The 23,973-nt window shown below is 48.4% G+C and overlaps 1 long non-coding RNA gene across 3 annotated transcripts; it reads left to right on the top strand.

The window, feature by feature from the left end:
- The first annotated feature begins 1,304 nt into the window (after positions 1–1,304).
- Positions 1,305–22,435, top strand: LOC139082205 (uncharacterized). 3 transcript variants are annotated; one of them, XR_011537969.1, is made up of 4 exons: positions 1,305–1,639; positions 2,616–11,643; positions 12,032–15,228; positions 19,418–22,435. It is a non-coding gene; the product is annotated as an uncharacterized lncRNA (long non-coding RNA). The 3 variants fall into 3 exon arrangements; XR_011537970.1 differs by having other exon boundaries at positions 2,616–15,228; positions 19,418–19,545; positions 21,195–22,435; XR_011537968.1 differs by having other exon boundaries at positions 2,616–15,228.
- The last annotated feature ends 1,538 nt before the right edge of the window (positions 22,436–23,973 follow it).

Here is a 23,973-nt window from a genome sequence, read left to right as displayed (position 1 = left end):
ATTTCGGGCAATCCAGAGGTGGGAACTGAAGAAACGAGAATTTTTTTTTAACTGTGGAATAAAGAACCTTTGTGTAAAGTGTATAAAGACCCCTACTCTTTCTGCTTTTGAGTTCAAACATTTTGTTGTGGGGCTTTCTTAAAGGAAGGCCAACTCGTGGACAGAAATTCTCTGACCAGACTTCTCTTGGGAATCCCTTGGTCCCCTGAGAGAGGACTCGGGTTCCTGCCCTCTTCTCCCCACGTGAGGTCTCCCATTCTACACCCTTGCTGGGCTCTGAATGTGTTTCTGCCCTGAGAGCAGAGAGCTGGAATCTTCATCCTCGTGGCCCCAGGACCTGGCTCAGGGCCTCCTGAGAGGCAGTGCTTGTGGAATGAATGAAATGACATCGAGGTTTTGCAGGTCAGTGCATTTATGAAGCAGGTTCAGGCAGCTGAAGTGATGTGTTCCGGGTCTCAGAGCTCATTCGAAGCAGAGCCGGTGTCAGAACCCAGAGTCTGGAGAGAGAGACACGATTAGGAGTCAGGAGACCATTCTAGGCCGGACTTTGCCAAGTACAGGCCATGTGACAAGGGCAAGTCGTTTCCCCCTCTGAGCTGCAGGACCTCGTCTGTCAAAGGGGAAACCGTGAGGGTCACAGGAGGCGTAGACGAAAACCCTGAAGTCCTGTGCAGGTGCAGAGAGTGCTCCACTCCAAGCAACATCAGAGCATCCAGTTGCTTGGAAATGGCACCACCAAGCTGATCGAGATTAAGTTCAGGAAGAGGAGAGTTTCTGCTCCTTTAAGATCTGTGAAGCCAAGAGCCAGACTGTGGTTGTGTGTGAGGGCTGGTGGAGCAAGAATGGGAGGGGTACGTGTGTGTCCGTGGCAGCTTAGAGAAGAGGCTGTGAGATGGCCGGGCTGGATCTGTCTTCATTCCGGCCCTCCGCAAACCCGCTAACTAGCTCAGGATGAAATGATTCTCAGGGTCTCAGTTTTCCCAGCTGCAGAGTGGGGGCCCTGTGGGGACAGGAGGAAAAGTTCTGGCGTGGGCTTGCTGATCTTCTCCCTGCCACTGTGACCCTGGACTCCACCCCATCCTTCCTGCCTTAGACTTGGTCAGTCAAGAGGGACAGATTACGCTGGGACCCCACAGCCCGCCTCATGAGCAGTGGGCTGGGGCCTTCCCTGGAGCAGAGAGCAGACCTCACCCTGCTTCTCCTCCCCCGCCCCCTTCCCCGGGGCTACAATGGTTGCTTTTGTTGGCAAGTATTGTATGTCCGAGCTCTTTTCCACTGAGGAAGCCTTTGTTAGGAAGGGACAGGGGAGCATAGCTAAGAGTCTGGGCCAGAAGGTGGGGGAAATGGCTGGGTGGCCGGCCCCATTTCTGGGGATGAACAGGGCCAAAGCAAAGAAACCTACGGCCGTCAGCTGGAGACCCTGCTAGGAAGGCACGTCTGGGTTCCCAGTCTCGCCTTGGGATTCTGCGCGGGCCAGACCAACTTGGGTGTTTCTCTTGCTGACAGTCTTCAACACTTAACCAACACCTCTCGGTCCAAGGCCCTGGCGGTGCAGGGGGAGATGCCAACGGTTCACACTGCACACCGTCAGCAACCGGTTGGGAGACATGACGGGTGCGTGAGAAAGCCTGAAAACAAGGTAAGACACGTGCTCTAGCTGAAGGAGCAGGGCCACCAGTGAGAGCTATGGGGACTCAGAGGCTCAGGAGAATGTTCCATGGAAGACAAGGGTCCCAGCTGAGCCTTCCCCAGGGGAGGTGGAGAGGTCGAAGAGCTCCTGGTAGGGGGCCCAGCCTGCCTAGAGAGAGCACCCCCTGAGGAGGAAGGGAGTCCCAACTTCTACCTTTGAGCATAGACAAAACCGGAGAGTTAGAGCTGGAGGGGCTCTGAGACAGTCTCCAGTCCGGTGTCCCGCCCCCATTTTACCAGTTAGGTAAACTGAGGCCCAGAGAGGAAAAGGAACTTGCCTCTGGTCACACAGCCAGCTTAGAGACCACCTGGTTTAAGAACCAAGGCACCTGCTCTCAGCGGCAGAAGCGCAGCCTCCCCTGGGCACCAGCTCTTTCCCTCCCTTGCTCCACCTTCCAAGATGAAGAGGAGGTGGTTTGAGGTGGCGACAACAAAATCTCCCCATCTCAGGAGGACTCACAGATGCCCCCAAGGGAGTAAGGGTGTCAGCCTGAGACAGGTCTCTGCAGCAGGAGGCCAGGAGCCCGCTGCAGGGGGCGGGGGTGTGTGTGATGCAATGGGAGGCACAGTTTTGTCACAACTCAGGAGGCCCAGCAGGTGGCTGTCATTTGTAGAGGACCAGCTGCTGTGCTAAACACTTTCTGTGTTACCCTGAAACACACGTAGAGGGTCCCTGTCTTATAACCCCTGGTGTGACCAGTGGCCAGTTGGGCTCTGATATACTCAGGAGAGGAGAGAGGGAATTCTGCCCTAGCTCAGAGAAAGCTACTGCCATCCATCCACTTAGGAAGCCAGACAGCCAGAGCCACCCTAGTCACCTCTCCCCTGCCCGGTCAATCACCTCCAAGCCCTATGGAGTCCGCTCCAAAGGACCCCCAGTACGGCTACTTCCTTCCATCTCAAACGCACTCCCCTTTCCCTTCCAGGCCACGAGCATCCCTGGACACTGCCGTAAGTCTGTCCTAACATCTCCTCCATCCTCTCTGGCCCCTGAAACCTCTTCTCCAGCCACATCCAGAGGAGGTATTTGAAACACACCTCAGATCAAGTGGCCACCTCCACTATTAAACCTCCAGTAAAGATCAGACTCCCTAACTCAGCCTATGAAGCTCTGCATGGGGTGGTCATGCCGACTCTCCTGCTTCCACAAACCCCCACACACAGCCCTCCAGCCTAGCTCCTTGTATGCCATGCTCTTCTAGCCTCAGGGCCTTTGCACAGGCTGTCCCCTCTGCCCTGAATGCTCTATCCTGCCTCTTCACCCAGTCAATCCCTGCTCACCCTTTAGACGTCCTTCCAGTCATCCCTTCCTGAAGCCTATCCTGGCTTCTCCGCTGGATCAAAGCCCCCTGTTGCTGCACTGTCTCTGCTCCCTCACAGCACTTCTCACTGTTGAGTCTCACCTGATTCTGTGGGATTTGCAAATTCGCATCTGCTTCCCTGCCAGACCATGAGTTCCACAGGGAGCGGGGACCTCGTCTGGACTTTTTCCTCATTGTATCCACAGTGCCTGTCTCGTGTTTGGCACCTGGTGGGCCCTCAATAAATATTAAATTAATAATCAAATGAATGGGATTTGGAGAAGGAACAGTTCGTGGAAAATTTGGGGAGTTAAGCATTTCCCAGAATAACCATTCCAGAGGAAAATTTGAGACACACACTTGCAAGTTCTGATTCCACCATCAACATGAAGGTCACCAGGCTCCACAGTTGGCCAGGGGTGGGGAGAGGAGCTGCCTTTCTGTTCCCCCAAGTCTTGAAAAGATATTAAAAATAACAAAAGCAATCATCATGGCTGCAACTTGTGGGCCAGGCACTTTTCCAAATTTGCCTCAGTTCCCACAACCATCTTGCAAGTCCGTATCCTTATCCCCGCTCACAGGCCCTGCAAGGGTAGGCGATTTGCCCCAGTAGAGACACTGATAAATAGCAGAGTTGTATTCACACCCAAGTCGGATTCCAACCCACCTGCTTCCGAGTACGCCAGTGTGCCTGCACCACGTCCTCCCACCCTCCTCCCCTCAGACGTCACCTAATTCATTTTGTTTTCCTTTTTTATTTTTAAACTTTTTTGTTGTGAAAACGATAACACGTACAGAAAAGTGCCATCTGCTGATTTTACAGAAGGGTAAACTGAGGCCCAGAGAGCAGAGGTAACTTCCCTGAGGCCACACGGTGAGATTGCTCAGGGGCAGGATCACACCCCAAGTCTCCTGGCCCCCTTCAGGTGATCTTAGAGCATCACCACTCTTGGTTTCCACCCCAGCCCAAAGGGAAGAAAGACAGCTTGGGTCTCTCCCTCGCATGACTTGAGAGCCACAGTCCTGCTAGGAGGTTCAGGGCCGGAAGTTCCCAAGTCAGGGGCCCCTGACCAGCAGATTCAGTATTACTTGGGTGTTTGTTATAATTGCAGATTCTCAGGCCCCACCCCAGAGCTTCTCAATCAGAAACTCAGGGGCAGGGCCCAGCAATCTGTGTTTTAACAAGCCCTCCAGGGCATTCTAATGCATGCTCAAATTTAAGAATCACTCTTCTAGGCAAAACTTTGAAAGTTGGGGCCAAATTAGCACTGAGAACAAACTCACAGAGGATCTGTGGCCTGCTCCTAATTAAAGGCTGCCCCCTCCACTCCCCCCCACTCTCCAAAGCCTGGGCTCCAGCTGTATCTGAACTCCGAGCCTGGGCAGAGCTCCAGGAGCATCCAGACGATCCAGAGGCCGTGCCTGGTGGTCCTTCTCCACATCACCCTTCTCCTTTCCCCCAGGGTTCCCTCTGTGCATTTTTGGCCAGTGTCTAATGACCGTCTCTAGGAGACCAGGACGGGTTAAGTTAACCACAGTGATTTGTCATGCATTACGGAGCAGCTGACACCCCTGAGACCGGCTGGGCCGTGAGATCAGTTAGAAACAATGCTGTTTGTGCCCTGTGTGTAGACGTGGTGTGGTTGTGGTTACTGCATGTTAGGGGTTCGGGGAGAGGAGGTCTCCTTGTCCTGGAAGGAGGGATGCCGGAGAGGCCAGTGTCTTCAGGAACTCTGTTTCTGCCATTTCCTCTCCCACAACTGTAGGTGTGTGACTGCGACATCGGCGTCCTTCTTACCAAAGTCCACTGCAGCCCCCAGCATTGGCCCTTTGCAGTTCAGGAGAGAGAAGGCAGAAAGCAGAGACCCTCCCATTTCCTGGAGCCCCTGGGTGTGGGAGAAGGACTCAGAGAGATTTAGCAAGGACCCATTTCTCACAAGCCTTTCTTCTAATCTTGATCTCCTCTTAGATGCTGTGGGTGGCATCCTGCAGCAAAGAGGGGCCAGGCCTTCATTCTGTTCCTTTCTCTAGATGAGTCGGGCTACACGTAACCAAAAAAACAAAAAATTTATGTGTGGTCTAATTTATTACCCTACATAATATGGAATACCAAAGCAGGGCTGTTCCAATCCCACAGTTCCTTCCTCTTTCCACTCTGCCATGCTTGGTAGTTAGTCTTGTCCTCAGGCTTGTCCCCTCTTAGTCACAAAGTGGCTGCATTAGCTCCAGGTAACATATGTTCACTAGATGCAATGGTGACAAGAGGCAATAGAGAAGGAAATTCTTTCTTGTCACCTTTTTTTAAAGATTTTATTGTGCAAATTTTCAAACATACACAAAAGAAGACAGAACAGTAGGAAGATCCCCTCATTTACCCCTAACCCAACTTCAACCAGTATCAGCACACAGGCAGTCTTGTTTCATTTTTATCCCCTCCCCTCCACATCTTGGGTTGCTTTAAAGCAAATTTCAGACATCATCTCCCATTTGGTATCAGTAGCTAATAGATAAAGACTCTCTCTTCTTTAAAAACAAAAACAAAACATCAACAACAAAAACCATAGTGTCTTTGTCACACCTAAAACAATTAACCATAATTCCTTAAAATCATCTTATATCCCATCATTGTGCAAATTTCTCCAACTGTCACAAAAAATTTTTGTTTTGTTTAGTTTTGCTTTTAAGACTTGGTTTGTTCAAATCAGGGTCCAAACAAAGTCCACACGTTGCTTGTGGCTGATGTGTCTCAGAAGTCTCTAATCTAAACCATGGGTGGGCAGATTACACCTCGGACAAATCCAGCCCACGGCCTGTTTTCGTAAGTGCCCCCAGCCACCTCCACTCGTTTACATAGTCTTCAGTTCATTTCATGCTGCAAAGGCTGAGTGGAGTAGCGTCTGCAGAGACAGTCCTGCCCACAAAGACTAAAATATTTATCACTTGGCTTTTACAGAAAAAGTTTGCCTGCCCCTGATCTAAATAGTTCCCCCTCTTGTTTTTCCTCTCTGTTTTTTTGGTTGACATAGAGGATCATTTGTCCTGCACAACTCTGCAGATTCTCGTGCCCCTTTGGAAAAACAAGGAGGAGGCTTCCAGAGGCCCCTTTGCAGCAGTTTGCCCCAAGTCTCAGTGTCCAGAATTGCCCTCAGCCTGTTGGTTCTTAGCCAGTCCCTTTGAGGACTGAGTCCTTCCTTGGAAGCACGTGGACACTCATAGAGGATGAACAAAACCGGATTTCTATCCAAAAGCGGGAGGGGAGTGAATGGTTACTACGTGGGAACCCAAGGATGATTCCAACCTTCTATAATTAGTCAGCTCAGGAAGATGCTGAAGCTGGTGGCGTCTCCCTCTGCTGACTCTAACCAGTCAGGGCACCTCCCTCACCCCCAGGACACAGATTCTCCCTGCTCCATCTTCCAGCTCCTGGTCAACGTCTACAAACCCTTGGGCACGCCCCCTCTCCCAGCTCTGTGCTTGACACTGGGGGTCCAGAGGTGACCATGGCAGACCAGTCTGTGTGTTCTGAGCTCACTGTCTCTTGAGGGTCACTGACAAGGGGTCAGGCGTTCCAGGGTCGGGGTGACCTGCTGGGGTAGGCACAGGTGCTGTAAGGGCACTGAGGGATGCCAAACTTATGTTTGAGCAGTCAGAAAACGCTTTCTGGAGGAAGTACCCAGGGCTTCTGGGGAAAGGTGGGCATGGATCCAACTTCGTAGGGACTGAAAGACCATGTTAAGGGGTCTGGCCCATCCAGAGGGCTCTCAACAGCCACTGGAAGGTTCTATGAGGGTGCAGGAGCAGCGTTAGGATTTAGAAAGCTAGTGAGATGTAAAACCTGCTCTCAAATTCCTCACTCACACTGTGGTATTAGAGTCAACCATAGTCGTGTACTCGGGTATTTAGAGCCCAAAGTGGTGAAAACATTAATAATGATATAGTGGGAGAGCTGCTTATAATAGTATTCTCTGTCTTTTTGAAATATATCAAATATTATGCATTAAAATGTATCTTTATATTATATTTTCTATTATGCAATCTATATTTTAACATATAATTTGTATTTTATATACTATAAATGTACATTATATTTTATATATCATGATATATAAAATATATAATTTTTTATATATTTAATATATAATTTAATAACTATGTAATGTACTTATAATTATATATGAATAAAAATTATATATCAGTATAAAATATAACAAAGATGTATATCTTTTTATCTTTTTTGGTGAGGAAGATTGGCCCTGAGTTAACATATGTTGCCAATCTTCCTCTTTTTGCTTGAGGAAGATTGTTGCTGAGCTAACATCTGTGCCAGTCTTCCTCTATTTTGTATGTGGGACACCACCACAGCATGGCTTCATGAACACTGTGTAGGTCCGTGCTGTGGGTCCAAACCCACAAAACCAGGGCTGCCAAAGTGAAGCTCATGAACTTAACCACTGTGGCACGAGGCCAGCCCCAAAGATATATCTCTTAATACATATATTTGACATATTTCAGAAAGACAGAATACTATTCTATTTCTATATATTTTCAACATAATGGGGTGGCAGTCTGGTGGTGGAACTAAGTGTCTGAAATGACACCACAGAGGAGGCAACTTTTCTCTCGTCACGCAAGGCCAACTTTGCTCCAATAGGTTACCCTGGGCTGCAGCCCCTCTTTGAGCCTTGGTTTTCTAAATCTGGAAAACGAGAACAGAAATATCACTCTCCCATCAAAAATGGACACACACAGCCGTATGCTCTTTAAGAGCGGGGCAGAAAGGGCGTAATATTAGCTATTGTCATTTCTACTGCCTTCGTAGCCCATGAGACTGATGGCTCTGCGTCACTGGTAAGGCCTCGCTCTCGGCGCCCGCTCACACAGCAGACCAGTGGGAAGTGAATCTACATCTGCTCATTTCCAGATGACCCGCCCCTTTTCAAACGAGGGCGACACAGGCACGCAAGCTTTGCCTGTGAGATTTTTGCCTTCCATATGCACAGAGCTCTCACAAGCCCCAGCTTCAAACTGTCAGGAGTTGTAGCTGTCACCCATGTGTCCTGCAAAGGAGGGAGAGGCCTTCACACCATCCGGCGTGCGGAAGGCTGCAAGTATTCATGAGCACCAGCTGTGCAACCGGCACTGTGGGAGGCACTGCACAGACCCCAGGAAACGTCTGTGCCCCAGCTCTGCTCTCCATCTGCAAACTTTAAGCTAAATTCAGAGGCCCTGAATGTGTACCTGCTTGGGATTCGAGTGTCAAAGATGATGTTTTGTATGATGTCTAGTATTTGCCTAGCAAGAGGAAAACCTCAGCTGGGAAGCAAGGAGGCCAGGGTTCCCATCAAGGCTCCAGGGCTCCCAGGCTGGGCGGCTGCAGGCCGCCCCTCCCCCTCTGCACCACGGTGGAGGGATGAGATCACCCCTGCGGGGCCTCTGAGCCCGACTGCCCCTGACTCAGCCCCCGAGCCTTTGCACAGGCTGTTCCCCAGCCTGGGGTGCTTCTCCCCACACCTCCAACTGGCAGGCTATGACTCTTCCTTCAAATCCTTTTCAGTGGTCACCTCCTCCACGACACACTCCCAGACACACAACCGCCCCCATTCTCCTACCAGCAAATCATCCAATTGCTCCCTCTCCTGCTCCACATCTGTGCCTTGGACAAATGTCGGTGGAACTCCCCATGCTGAAATTATTCACTGGCTTAACAACTATGAGCTAAAGGTTCCCGTTTACTTACAGTCTAACGTTCTGCCCAGAATGTAGTAGATGCTTTATAAATGTTTGATGAATGAATGCATGAATTACTCATTCGTGGTTTCTTAAGCCTGCTGCAGTGTTAGGAGATTTCTATTATGGTCTGGAAAAATATACATGCTTCTTGTTGAAGTATTTCTTTTAAATTTCTTTAGGGCAGGGGCCTTTCTTTGCTCAGGTTTTGTCTTGCCAGGACTTGGCGCACAGTAGGTGCTCAATGAATGTTTGTTGCATTGAACAGCATTGAGGTCCCCTCCCCTCAGCCTTCCATGCTCTGTGAGCAGCTCTCTCTAGGGGACTAAACAGTTCCTTTGGGAATTTGAAGTCATCTGCATGAAGGGTGTGTGGATTGGGAATTAGATTAGGATAGAAAATATCTACGTGGCACCAGTGTGGGAGCTGCAGGCCAGGCCCCGGTTGTCAGGGTGGTGCTTGCAAAGAAAACCCCACCAGCTCCAATGCCCAGGAGGACCATTGCCACCATGGTGTACGGACCCAGGCTTAAGTCAAAATGTCCCCAAGGAGAGCACCACTCCTATTGACATGATAACAGTAATGACAATATGTTTGTGGCACACAGTGTGGGTCGTGCAGGCTGCCGTTAAGGGCTGGGCTCCGTCAGCTCAGCCTTCAGCCATGGGAGTTGGGTATCCTGAGCAACCCAGGGATAACTTCTCCCCTTAGGACCCAAGGTCAGGTTAGATTTTATTTTACTGTCTTTGTTTACGTAAACCCCGTGGAGTAGGTATTGGCCCCGTTTACAGATGAGACTTAAACTGAGGTCTAGAGAAGTCAGTAATCAGCCGAAGGTCACGTGGCTAATAAGTGGCAGACTTGAGACTTGAAGTCAGGTCTTCAGTCTCCAAAATCCACACTCTCCATGCTCCTGTAGCGTCTGTAGGGTCTGTAAGCATTTCGTTTCTCACCAAATTGTTAGCCTCCTAATGGTTCCTCATAGTGCACGGCTTCCCCCGGTAACTAGAACTGGGCTGGACCCACAGACAGCTCTCAGGAGACTGGGCCACCAATTAAGTCCCGTGTCCTGTGCTCTCAGTAGAAATGGTCCCTGCAGCCCCAACTAGAAGGTGAGAAAGGATGGCAGCCTCCAGGGATACTCTGGCCTTGGGAACTGAGTGAGGCTTGAAATACATCATCTCACCCAACAGCTGATGGTGACGCCCCAGTGGTCACCATTAGTCACCCACCCACCACAGGCCCTTCTGTTCTTTTTATAACTCTAAGCAGCTGAGGTCAGCCAGGCCCTACAGCCGCTCCACATTCGTGCTTCACAGGCCTCCAGGATATGTTTTTTGGCAAGGCCTCCAGATCAATTAGCCAAGTCAGCTCTGGGAAGCTGGTTTGTGGGGTGGGAACAGGGTCAGAAATCCTTCCCAGTCATCGAATGGCTACTTACGGCCAGTGGAGCCAAGCCTTGGGCAGAAGGGCACAGAGAGCTGCGGGAAGACAAGGTCACGGAGAGAGCAAAGTGCGCAGAGAACTGAAGTACAGTGTGAAGACCAAATCCGGAACGAGCTAAAAAAGGACTCTAGATTGCATGTTAGGAGCGGCAAACCAGGGCTGCCGAGCTGTGGACTTCCCTGAGTCCACTGCAGCTGGCTGAGGGGACGCTTCCTGCCACTCGGGAGCCACTGACCTCCACTGAAAGTTCAGAATAGGTCCGCGTACCTCTCCAGCCCTGCGGCCCAAGAGCAGCTGAGAGGAGATGAGCCCTCTCTGGAGACGGCCACGCCCAACGATCTACCTGCCTCACTGAGGTGTGAGTGCCACCAGGAGGCGGGAGGTGGAGCCCTCCAGCAGTCCCTGGGAGTGGCTTTTGGAAGGTGCACCCCTGTCAAAGTGCAGATGGCCCAGAAAGCCAAACACGAGACACAGATCAGTTTCGAAGCCTATGTGGATTTCTCAGTCGCCTGAAGAAATGCCAATAGCTGCAGTCCGTCCTGTGCTTGGGTTTCCAGCAGCCTGGGCTCAGACTGGACCCACCCGAGCTGTCTGTCAGCTTTGGGGACTTCTTGGCCCTTCCTCCTCCTGGCTGCAGGAGCACACACAACAGCCAAGGTGACATTGGCAGCTTGTTTCCCTCCTCTCTCGTGCCCCACAGCCTCATTAACAGGAAGGACAGTGAGCGACCCTTCTCCTCAGCCCTCCCCCACTGCTCAGGTGAGAGCATTTGTTACCACATCCATGGAGTCTTCTTGTCTTCCCCACTGGGGCCTCCATGGGGCACTTGGCCTTTCCTCTTCCAGAAAGCCATGTCTCCATCAGCACCCAAAAAACTGTCGCCAAAACTGTAAAGAGCTATGAGGGCTCTGAGATGCTACTCTACTGGTGGGCTAATCCACGGCTTCCTTGCAGAAGACACTAAACTCCTGGGTCAGAGACCAAGGACTTTGCTGCTCATGGCATAGCACGCAGCATGAACTTCACATTCCCTTGCCCCCCGAGTCCCACAGGGCCAAGGTGGAGGTGGGCCTGGGGGGATGCTGTGCCCATGGTGGGTTTGTGCCACAGCTGATGAACCCTGAGGTTAGGAAATTCCAATCCTATAAGGGATTAGCAAACCTGCCCAATCATTGCCCTGGTGGAACAGCAAACAGCTCTGCCCTCTGCCCCGGAGAGAGACAAGATCTTTGTCTTCCAGGGCCCTTTGCTCTGCAAAAATCCTCAGAAAGTTAGTCCAGAACAAAGCTGTAAGGAGACATACTGAGACCCATAGGGATTGTCTCCCGACAGAGACTGTGGGGGCGATGCAAGCCTGCGAGCTGAGTGGGGAGAGGCCACCCCGAAGTCCAAGGGCAAGCCGTGAGCCATGTGCTTTTCTCCTCTTGGCTGAGCCCTGTCTGGACTAGAGCATCTGGAAGCAGGATCCGAGATGATCCAGGTGAGGGCTGGTGAGGGAGTCGGGTACCTGGGGTCCTGGAGAGGGAAGGAAGCCCTTCCAGGATCACATTAAACTGATATGAACAGTCCCCTAGGGTACAGCCATGACTCAGATGATGCTGTTCATGACCACCCACAGAGGCCCCCACCCTTGGGACTTCCTTCCCTGCTTGATCCTGACTCTAGCAAGAGAGAGGGCCCCAGGAGAACCCAGATCTCATCTCGCTGGCAGGAACCTGAGGGCTCCACAAATTTGGCCCAGAGGTTAGGGCCTTGGGTTCTGGAATCAGCCTGGCCCGGGTTCAAGTCTGATGCCACCGGTAACCACCAACCCAGGTGACTGGTACTGGTCATTCGCCTCTCAAGTACCTCACTTTCCTTCTCTGTAGAATTAAAAGAACAAAGACACCTACTCACGAGGGAACTTGTGAAGATTAATCCCACAATCCGTGGCAAGTGCTCAGCTGTCATGGAGCAGCAGCCCTGTGAATGATGACCATGAGTATCCCAACAGTTTTTCTGGTGGGAAAACTGAAGCAGAGTGGAGGTAAACCGGCCAAGGCCACGCTGCAGGAGAACATAAGCTCTGACAGTCCAAGCCGGGTTCCCCAGCATCCTGTCCAGGGCACCCACACCGCCTGGGGGTGCCCTGTCAACCGACTCCACCTCCTTCTTTCCATCACCTCTCCAACCTTAGCAGCCTGCTACCCCCCGCTCGGACATTAGACACCTTGGCAGGGGGAGCCTACACACTGCCCCTGCTTTGTCACTGTCAGATGCAGGATCCAGAAGGGCTTAAGGAAAGTAAGCAATGCTGGCCTGCCACTTACCAGCTCTGTGACTTAGGAAATGTTTCTTAACCCCCCTGAGCCTCAGTTTCCCCATCTGTAAAGCAGGAAAATCACAGAGCTGGTTTATGGGGCTGTGGTGAGGGTTTCTGTAGGCAAAGTCCTTAGCAGAGTGCCTGGCACGTTGTAAGGACTCAACAAACGTCAGGCATTATTCGGACTGCATTTAACATTATTGCTCTAGATGAGGATTACAGAATACTCAGACAGCAGGTCTGCGGGCTTGGGTAGAGTCCATGTTCTATAAATGAGAAATTGAGAAGTTACCAAATGAGATCACGGGTGGGTGTGAAAGCCTTTGTGAACTGTACAAAGTTGTGCAAGTGACACAAGCGACGCTGACTGTGATCAAATGGCCCACAAACGTGCTCTTGTAAGAAAGTCTGGGAAGAAGAGCACGTAAAGGAGCTTCAGCAGAGTAAGGACCCCAGCGGTCTCGGGCCGGCCTCAGCTTTCTAATCTCCCTCTGGAGTGAGAGCCGAGGGCGAAGACGACCACAATGCCAGCGGCCGCCTGTCAAAGGTCCCCACTAGGTCCTTTCACGTTCACAGTGACCCTGTGTGACTTGCTGAGCAGGTGGGTACTAATTCTCCTGTCTATAGATGTGGAAATGGAGGGTCTGGCCTATGCTCACAGAGCCAGAACTGAACCCATTCAGCAGAGCACCCAAGGTCCCAGAGATGTAGGGGCCACAGTGCGGGCAGAGCCAGGCAGGTCTGCAGGATCCAGAGAGCCTCTGTCCTATTTCTCACAGATCAGAGTAAGCACTGGCTGGGAGCAGTGACTAAGGTGACCAACTCATCCTGGTTTGCCCAGGACTTTTCTGGGTTTAGCATTAAAAATCCCCGTCCTGGGCAAACTGAGATGGTTGATCATGCACTGTGACCAAGACTGGCTTCAGAATGGGGCCTAGTTCCTTCCAGAGGGCCCCTGGAGGAGCTCTCAGCTCCTGCCCTGCACCCACACCAGCTCCCCTGTTGCCAGGGAGGCGTGCCCCGTGCAGGAGGTGGAGGTACTAGAAAGGGGGCTGGGTGTGGCTGAGTCAGCCTCAGTGTGTGGAGAGGTGGAAGGAGGGAAGGAACTGGGATGCTGCAGAGACTGTCTCTTTCACTTCCTTCTCGGGCTCAGCTTTCCATGAACTAGTGCCCCCTGTCTACCAGGCTGCAGCTGCGCAGCTGCCCACGTGCTCTTCCCAGGCATCCTCCACCAGCTGCTGCCGTCGCCTGCAGCTGTCTCCTGCCACACAGCCGTCCTCCAAGTACCAGCACGTCCGCTGGTTTGTGCCTGGCTTGTGGCTGGCAGGGCAGTGCGTGGATATGACCAGTCTCCTGCACTCGGGCTCCTTCCCAGTGGACACACAGCACTTCCTGTGCCCTCTGCCACAACGCCCTGCAATAGGTTGCCCTCGAGTGCCTGCCGCTGGCGCTCACCGGCTGGCGCACCCAGGGCTCTGGCTGCCAGCATCACATGGCCAGGGCCAACTTCAGCTCTCCCAAGGAAGTGACTCAGGATCTGGTTGACAGCATCCACGATGATGGGTGAGTTAGGCTGCTCATAGCCCCCGTGCCGGCGGTCAACGTGACCATGGCCGTGGCAGGCTCCCGCTGCAAAGCAGTCAACTTTGTGGCCCGCAAGATGTTCCAGGCCCAGTACAGCTTCAGCACAAACTTGGTGGAATGTCGCTTCTACAGGTGAGGGGCACGGGGGGAGGCCTGTTGGGTGAGGGAAAGGTCAAGGCAGGTAATGTTGGTAAGGGGGAAGGAGTGGCAATGTTCTATTTGCAGTGAGGAGCATAGAGATGGAAACACGGGGACAAGCAGCAGCCACTCAGAATGCCACACAAAGCCCTGCCTGGGGTAGCATTGATGGAGCAGTGCTAGTTTACCAAGAGGAAGGTCAGCAATGTGGTCTGTGATGGTGATGGAGAATTCTGCTGAGAGGGTATTTAATACGTTGTCAAAACAACTTTTCTGTACTTTCCAAACTCTCCACATGAGTATTGCTTTGATAGTCAGGGGAAAAATAAACAAAATCAAAGCTCTAGGCTCATCAACACCCATCTTAAATGTTGCCTCTTTCAAGAAGCCTTTCTGGCTGCTGGAGGGACTGCAGCCAGCCCTGCCCCCCGGGGCACCAGAAGAGCCCCCACGACCCCTGCCAGTGTGTGTGCCATGGCTCGGCGGTCACCAGTCAGGACTGCTATCCCCAGCAGAGATGCCCGGCCTGGGTTGTGAACATTCTGGTGACAGGTCTGTGGGGAAATGTGGGCACTGCCATGGACGCCTACATGAAAGTCTTCTTCAGAGGCCATGAGCTGAAGACTGGCACGGTGTGGGACAATGACAACCCCAGGTGGATGATGCAGCTGGACTTCGGGGACGTGCTCCTGGCCATGGGGGTCCCTGAGGGTACAGGTCTGGGACTTGGACTCTGGCTGGGGTGATGACCAGCTTGGCTTTTGTGACTGAAAACTTATTGCTCAGAAGTTGGATGTCAGACACCTGTCACCTCAGTGAAGAGACTCTGGAGTTCATATTACCAGGTGACTTGTACCCCATCCCTGAGAGCCAGGTGCCTGTACTACAGCCCTCAGGGAGTCTTGGAAGAGCTCCCAGGGAGCCACAGCAGAGCTGTGTGGCGCCAGCTAGCAGATCATTCCATCCAGACCAGAGGCCGGCCCTGCTGGCTGCTCAAGAGCAGCTGGGGATGCCTGGGCTCCCGCGAAGCCGAAACTCAAGGTACGTATCTTCTCTCAGATGCTGGGTCCTGGGAAAGAGAGGGCTAGGAGGTGGCTGTAGTTAGAGGAGGGCTGACAGGTGGCAGATCTAGGGCTACTGGGAGGAGGTAGGGTGCGAATGGTCCTCCCCTTTTTATTCCACCAGACACTTTCTGCAAATGTCCTTTCCTCAGATGCCCTGGCCGTGCAATGAATTCATGAATTGTTATAAAACTCTTAACTGGACTCTCCCCGGCTGGGTTCTGAGACCTGGGGGCCGATTCTTACTGCTGCTGGGCTCTGAGGACGAGGACAGCCTGCTGCAGACTGTGCAGGTTCTGTAATGTGGCTTCGGGCAGCTCTTGGCCTGTCCTGCTCAGAGCCCCTGCTGCCCAGAGAGTGGTGGGCCTTCAATGAACTTGACTTTGCTCCAATCCCAAATCTCCTCAGACCACGGATGGGCCTTCTTGCCATCTTCCTCATCCTAGAATGGGAACTAAATGGGGTTGTTCCAGCCTCCCTACCTCTGTCTCCCATCTCCCCTCAGTCCTACTAACTGTCTCCAGGTGGGTGCCAGAATGGAAAAAGTATGAGTCCCTCTAAAATGGGTAGAACTGCTCTGGGGTTGCAAGAAACAACAAACATGCCTGCAGAGTGCATTTCTCTTGATGCAAATTCTTTCCAGGAGATGAAAGGCTGTTGGAACGTTTCTGCAACACGGACAGTTCTGTAGTGCCCTTGTTAGAGTCAGAATCTCTGTGTCCAGCAGATGCCCCTGACTCCTCCAGCCCCGACGCGTCACACTCCCTTTGAGAACCAGTTAGCATTCATCCTGGCCCTTGCTGAAGCCACCAAAGGAAACCCGCCTTATCCAGCTTTTCCCCACCCAGATAAATCCTGCCAGCCCCTGAGGAGAGGCGACAAGCTCCACAAATCCGCCCCGGGGCCACTGGTCCCCAGCCAACCCTCCAGTGCAGTCAGTGCTCCACCCCTGCTCCTGCTCTGGCCCCGATGGAAGGGCTGGCAGGGCCCTGCTGGGCCCAGCCACTGCACTGTGACACTCCACAGAGCCCGCCTGGCCCCTGGGGGTGACAGGAGGGCATTACGCCACAGCAAAGAATGCTTTCAACTGGGCACTGAATGTGATGCACATGCAGTCTCCTGGCTTACCACCTCTAAGGAGGCCCCCAGCTTGCAATCCCTGCTGTCCCCGTTTGCTGCCATGTCACATGTCACCTGCCCTGGGTGGGACAGGAGATCAACTCCCCCAGCCCACCCCCGGAGGCCAGGCGGGAAGCCCTCTGTGGGACCCAGTCACAGGGAAGACACCTTTGTCACCACAGCCCCTCTCAGACCCGCCTCCAACAACGCAGGCCTGTCTCCAGGGCCCCCGGGACCTGGCCTGTTCTTCTGCTTCTCCAAAGGCCCATTGTAAAGTGCATTTTGTTCTTAACAAAAGCTCAATCTTTAATCCAAAGATAAATTCTATCTTCTAGCTCTACGCCAAACCATTGAAAACAAACAGAAAAAGCTTCTGGTGAACTTAAAATAGCATTTTCCCCACTTCTTGACAGGAACCTTTCAAACACATCAGGCTCTAATCTGGGAACTCCCGTGTGTTTAGAAGCAGAGCCTCTTGGAAAGATAGACCCTCACTGAGAGCCGGTCTCAGAGCTGAGGGGACCCAGCCCATGTCTCCCCCAGTGCAGACCCCCAGCAGCTGCTTGCTGCTCGCCAGTGGTGGGACGTTCACTACCGCCAAAGGAAGCTCATTTCCTGACAGATGATTCTAACTTGTTAAGACAGTGGTTTCTTGCTCTGAGCTCAGCCTGCCTCTCCGCCCACTGGTCTAGTCTTTTCCCTGGGCACCTAAGCACCCTCCTCCCTCGGCGTGGCTGTGTGACCACAGTGAGGACCTGTGATGGCTGCTCACCGCCTTTGTTCACGCACAGCGCCTTTCCCGGTCCCTAGAGCACTCTGCCAGGCTCTAGTTCCTTGACCCTCGTGACAGCCCAGGCAGTGCATAGGGCTAGTTTGGGCACGGATGGAGAGGCGGGCACTCATGAAGCTTTCCCACTGCCTCCACTTCATGCATGAACAAGTGCACCCGGCCTGGAAGTGGGTCTCCCCATTCCTTGGTCATTGCCATATTCATCACGTGGGATCCCCGCTTCCAGGAAGCTCTGGAGTCAGAGTATCTGGGTTGGTCCCAGCTCGCTTCCTGCTGGCTGTGGGCCTCTCAGCCTCATTTTCCTCATCTGAAAATGAGAAAGGACAGGAAAACGTGGGCTAGGAGGGCCAGAGACAGCTCAGGCAAGGACTGCTCTGCTTGGCACTTCACCCCAACCGCCGTAGCTCAGCACCGGCTGCCCCAACCTTGCCAGGAGGCCACCTGGTGGTTAAGAACAGGAGTTCTGCTCTGAGCTGACCTGGGTTCAAATCTCAGCTCTGACCTTTACTATGTGACTGTGTGAGCAGTGCTTGTAAGGATTGAAGGAGACAATGCAAAGTGCTTAAGACAGTGTCTACCTCCAGTAGATGCTCAAAACAATGTTTTTTAATTTGATCTCTAATCCTGTAATCTCTCCAGCTTGCACCCTCCCCTCCCTGCCACCTCCGTTGCCTCCAGCATTCTGCACCCTCCAGATGCCTGGCTCCTACTCGGGGCCCCTCCCAAGGTGCACATTTTTCTCCTAGGTGATTGGACAAGGGAGGGATCTGTTCAACAGGAGAGGATCTGAGCACACAAGAGGCTGTGCAACAGGCCATGGGAGAGAGGGGGTGGCCTGACCCAGGACGCTGGCTGCAGGTCTAGGAAAGGGGCTGCAGAATGAGAAGCAGTTGGGTGAATACACTAGATAGCACATAGCAGTTGATGGAGTGTGGGGGCAGGGGGTGCGATAGAGAGAAGAGGAGCAAATCAAGACAATCCCACTGGTTCTTGCCTTGGTGACAAGAAGCGGGTCGGAATCGTCCTCTGAAACCGAGAGGAGAGGTTCAGAAGGGAAAGAGATTCTTTTGGGGCAAGGTGAGTTTGAGGTTTCTGGGACTCCACCAAGGCAAGCCCTCTCCCCCAGCATGCAGGGAGCATCCTGCCCTGGGTGCTCCCTGGTCTGGGGAGAGATCTGAGAATCGCCGGTCTCTGAGTGGCAGTGGAAGCCACAGCAGTGGGTGAGCTGACACCGAGGCGAGCACATGCAGTCAGAAGAGAAGCTTGACGACGGAGTTAAAACAAGACTGACTCCTAATAGCTGAAGGTCTTGCCCTTTGAGAGAGTTTTCCGAGTCAGGCAATTCACTGATTATCTTCCTGGTACAGCGCTAGATTTTCAACACTCTCTGTACATAACTCTCCGGCCTCTGGGTCCCAGAGGCCTAATACCCATCCTTGAACACGTTCTCCCAGTAGGATTAGGGGTCCTTCTGCAAATGACACTTCCAGTGATCTCCCCTGCTCTCCAGGGTGGACAGGGATGTAAATTACATCTGCACTATGTCACTAGCTAAACTCTGGTGCTTGGGGCTCTTTGCTTTTATCTTTTAACTTTTTATGATGAAAAATTTCAAATATATACAAAAGCAAAGAGTATAATAAGCCTTCGTGTACCCATAAGCCAGCTTTAATAGTTAACTTGTAGACAACTTCTTTCATTTATACACTCCCCACTCCCATACACACACGCGCACACACACATGCACACTCCATCCTCATCAGATTATTTTGAGGCAAATCATAAATAGCTCCGTATGTGTCTTTAAAGTATAGTATCTCTTCATAGAAAATAAGCTTCTTTATTGAAGAGCAACATACATACCCAAAAGTACACAAATAGAATATAAGAAATATACACATGTAACTCACGTAACTACTTCCCAGGTCAAGAAATAAATGTCAGACACCTGTCTGTGATTACAGGATTAGAGATCAAATTAAAAAGCATTGTTTTGAGCATCTACTGGAGGTAGACACTGTCTGAAGCACTTTGCGTTGTCTCCTTCAATCCTTACAAGGACTGCTCACACAGTCACACATTGGGACCTCCCCAGAAGCCCCTCCACGTACCTTCCCCGTCCCTAATCCTTCTTCACAAAAGAACCACCATTCTCACCATCGATTAGTTTTCCCTCTTTTGAACTTCTATATGTGGAATCATACAGTTTGTATTCAAAATTTTATGTGTGAGATTCATCAATAATTGTTTCTTGTTTCAGCTGATCACTGTTTTCGTTGCCGTGTAGAACTCCACTGCACTGCCGTCTATTCACCCATCCTATTGTTGATGGACATTTGGGTTGTTTCCACTTGGGCTATTATGAATAGCACTGCTGTGACCATTCTGGTACATATCTTTTGTTGGACATAGCAATCATTTCTGGGGAGTATATACCCAGGAGTGGGATTGCCTGATCATAGGATATATGTATGTTTATCTTTAAAAGACACTGCTAGTTATCTAAATGGTTTGATCTTGGGTTGTTTGCCTTTTTCTTACGGATTTGTGGAAGTTTATTTATATTCTGAATTTTAATCCTTTGCTGGATATATCTATTAAAAATGATTTCTCCCACTCTGTGGCTTATCCTCTTTACTCCCTTAATATCTTTTCATAAACAGAAGTTCTTCATTTTCATAACTCTAATTTATCAATTTTTTCCTTTATAGTAAGCCCTATTTTAATCCTAATTAATAAATCTTTACCTCACCAAGGTCTTAAAGATAACCTCATGTTATCTTTTAGAAGATTTATCGTCTTTTCACATTTAGTTTTATATTCAATTAGAATTTATTTTTATATGAGGTGCAGTGAGGTCCAAGATCCATGTTTTTCTATATGGATATCCAAATGTCATGCACCATTTATTGAAAAGACGTTCTTTCATTGCATTTCAGTGGCACATTTGTCGTAAATCTGATGACCATATATATGTGTTCTGGATTCTATTCTGTCCACTGGTCTATTTGTCTATACTTATGCTAATATCATATTGTCTTGATTGCTATAGCTTTATATTGAGTCTTTGTATTTGATGACATCAGTTCTCCATTCCAGTTTTGTTCTTCCTATATATATTCTTGACCATCCTTGGCCCTTTGCATTTCCATATATATTTTAGAATCAGCCTGTAAATTTCCATAATAAAATGTTAGGATTTTCACTGGGGTTGCATTATACCTATACATCAAATTGGGGGCAATGACTTCTCTACAATACTAAATCTTCTAATTCATGAAGATGGTATATCCCTCCATTATATTATTTATCTCAGTACTGTTTTGTAGATTTCTGTATAGGGGTCATCCTTCTGTTAAACTTATTCTTAGGAATTTGATGTATTATGATGCTACGATAAATTGAATCATTCTTTAAATTTTACTTTATGATTGTGTCTGGGATATTGACTTTGAATTCAGTGACCTTGCTAATTTATTATTAATTCAATAGTTTATTATTAGATTCTTTTCAATTTTCAATGTATTCAATATGTCTTCTTCACAAAGTGGTAGTTTTATTTCTTTCTTTCCAAGCATATGCTTTTATTTCTTTTTCTTGCCTTATTGTACTGGCAATAACCTCCAATATAATGTTGAATAAAATTAGCTAAAGCAAGCACCCTTGTCTTATTCACATTTTCCAAGGAAAAGCTTTTAATATTTCACCATTAAGAATGGTGTTAGCTGTAGTTTTTATCTAGTCTTAGATTATTAAGAGTTTTTATCATGAATGGGTGTTGAATTTTATCAAATGCTGTTTCTATATCTACTGAGATTATCATATGATTTTAATCCTTTTGTAAGTTAATGTGATAAATTATGCTGATTGATTTTCAAATTGTAAACTATCCTGGCATCTGTTCCTGGAATAAACCCAGCTCTGTCATGTTTGTTATCCTTTTAATATATTGCTGGATTCAGTTTGCTAAAATATTTATGGAATACTTACGTCTATGATCATTGGAGAGATTAATCTGTTGTTTTCATTTTTTGCAGTATCCTTTTGAAGTTTAGGTAACAAGGTGATTCTGACCTCATAAAATGAGTTGGGAACGTTTCCACGTCTATTCACTGGAAGATTTGGCGTAAGATTGGTGCTATATCATCCCTAAATAATTGGAAGAAGTCCACAGTCAAGTCGTTGGGGCCCAGAGTTATCTTTTTGGGAAGATTTTTGGTTTTGTTTTTACAGATTAAATTTATTTTCTGCTACAATAATTAGGACATGGTGGTACTAAGGTACTTATATGTGGCATAAGGATAGACATATATCAATGGAATAGAACTGAGAATCCAGAAATAAACTCATACGGTCAACTGATTTTCAACAAGAGTGCCAAGATCATTCAATGGGGAAAAATTAGTCTTTTCGACAAATGCTTCTGGGACAACTAGACATATAGATGGGGAAAAAAATGAAGTTTGGACTCTTACCTCACATTGTTTATAAAAATTAATTCAAAATGAATCAAAGACCTAAAGGTAAGATCTAATATACAAAACTTCTGGAAGAAAATATAGTCATAAATCTTCAGGACCTTGGATCAGGCAATTGTTTCTCAGATATGACACCAAAAGCACAAGCAACAAAAGAAAACAACAGATAAATTGAATTTATCAAAATTACAAACTGTTGAGCTTCAAAAGACGCCACCATCAAGAAAGTGAAGAGACAGCCCACAGAACGGAGAAAACTTCTGCAATCATATATCTAAAAGGGCCTGGCATCCAAGATGTATAAAGAACTTTTACAACTCAGCAATAAAAAGACAAACGACTCAATTTAAAAATGGGTTAAGTATTTGAATAGATATTTCTCCAAAGAAGATATACAAAATGACCAACAAGCACATGGAAAGATGTTTAATATCATTAGTCATCAGGGAAATGCAAATCGAAATCACAATGAAATGCCACTTCACACACACTAGGATGGCTGTAGACAAAAAGATAATAACAAGTGTTGACTAGGTTAAAGAGAAACTGGAAACTTCCTACACTGTTGGTGGGAATATAAAATGCTGCAGCCACTTTGGAAAGTAGTCTGGCAGTTCCTCAAAAAGTTTATTACCTAGAGTTACCGTATGGCCCAGCAAGCCCACCTCTAGGTATATGCCCGAGAGAAACGAAAATGTACGTCCACACAAACATTTGTACATGAGTGCTCACAGCCCCACTGTTCAAAAAGCGGAAACAATCCATCAACCGACAGTTAAATAAACAAAATGTGGTCTGACCATACGATGGAATATTATTGATTCTACTAGTAGTAATTAATAGTAATAGTAATTAATAATATTAATAGCATTAACAGTACTGATAGTACTAGTAATAGAACTGTTAATAGTAATTAATAGTACTGTTAATAGTAATTAAGCATACAATTAATAGCGATTAATGCTATTGATACTACTAATAATACTATTCAGACATAAAAAGAACAAAGTAGTGATAATTGCTACAACATGGATGAACTTTGAAAGCCGTATGCTAAGTGAAAGCAGACAGACACGCAAGGCTACATTTACCTAGGATACGATTCCATTTATGTGAAATGTCCAGAATAGGCAAATCCATTGAGGGAGAAAGTAGACTATTTGTTGCAAGGGACTGGGAGAAGGGGAGGAAAGAATGCGGAGTGACTGCCAATGGACATGAGCTTTCTTTTTGGGGGTAACAAAAATGTTTCGGAAATAGTGGTGATGACTACACAACATTGTGCGTGTACTTAATGCCACTCAATTTTATATTTTAAAGGAATGACTTTTATAGTATGCAAATCTTAATTTAAAAAAGGAAAAATATTTATTTTCTAGCTGTAGAATTATTTAGGTTTTTTATTTCTTTCCATGTTAGTTTTGGTAAGCTGTTGATTTAAGAAGTGTATTAATTTCATCTAAATTATCAGATTTATTGGCATAAAATTATTTATAATATCTTCATATGATCTTTTTAATGTTTAATATACACTTCATAGTGATACTGCTTTCTTCATTCCCGATATTGCCAATTTGTGCCTTCTCTCCCTCTCTTTTTTTTGGTGAGGCAGACTGGCCCTGAGCTAACATCTGTTGCCAATCTTTCTTGTTTTGCATGAGGAAGATTGTCACTGAGCTAACAGCTATGCCAGGCCTCCTCTACTTTGTATGAGGGACACCATCACAGCATGGCTTGATGAGCGGTGCAGGTCTGTGCCTGGGGTCTGAACCCACAAACCCTGGGCCACTGAAGTGGAGCATGCAAACTCAACCACTACATCACCAGGCAGGTCCTCCTCTCTTTCTATATCAGTCTTGCTAAGGGTTAATAAATTTGATTTCTTATTTAAAAAAACCAACTAAGGCTTTATTTTTATTATTATTATACATTTGCTTTCTGTTTCATTAATTTCTGCTTTATTATTATTTCCTTCCTACATTGTTTAAATTTAATCTGTTGTCCTTTTTTAACATCTTGAGATGAGTACTTTGATCATTGATATTAAATCTCCTTTCTGATATATGCGTTTATGACTATAAATTTTGCTCTAAGCATGACTTTTGTTGCATCTCACATATTTTGGTATGTCATATTTTTATCATTCAGTTCAAGTATTTTCTAATTTATTCTTTGACTTAGGGTTATTTTGAAGGATATTGGTTGATTTCCAAACATCTTTGAGGTTGTCTTTCATTTTTTGTTGTTAATGATTTCTAGCTTAATCCACTGAGTATTAGAGCATTTTCTGTAAAATTTCAATCTATTGAAATTAAATCCATTTTCTAGACTTATTTTA

Source organism: Equus przewalskii, chromosome 1 (assembly GCF_037783145.1).
Source record: "Equus przewalskii isolate Varuska chromosome 1, EquPr2, whole genome shotgun sequence".
Classification (NCBI taxonomy): domain Eukaryota; kingdom Metazoa; phylum Chordata; class Mammalia; order Perissodactyla; family Equidae; genus Equus; species Equus przewalskii.
Note: the sequence above shows the minus strand (reverse complement) of the source record. Positions and strands in the feature narration are given on the sequence as shown.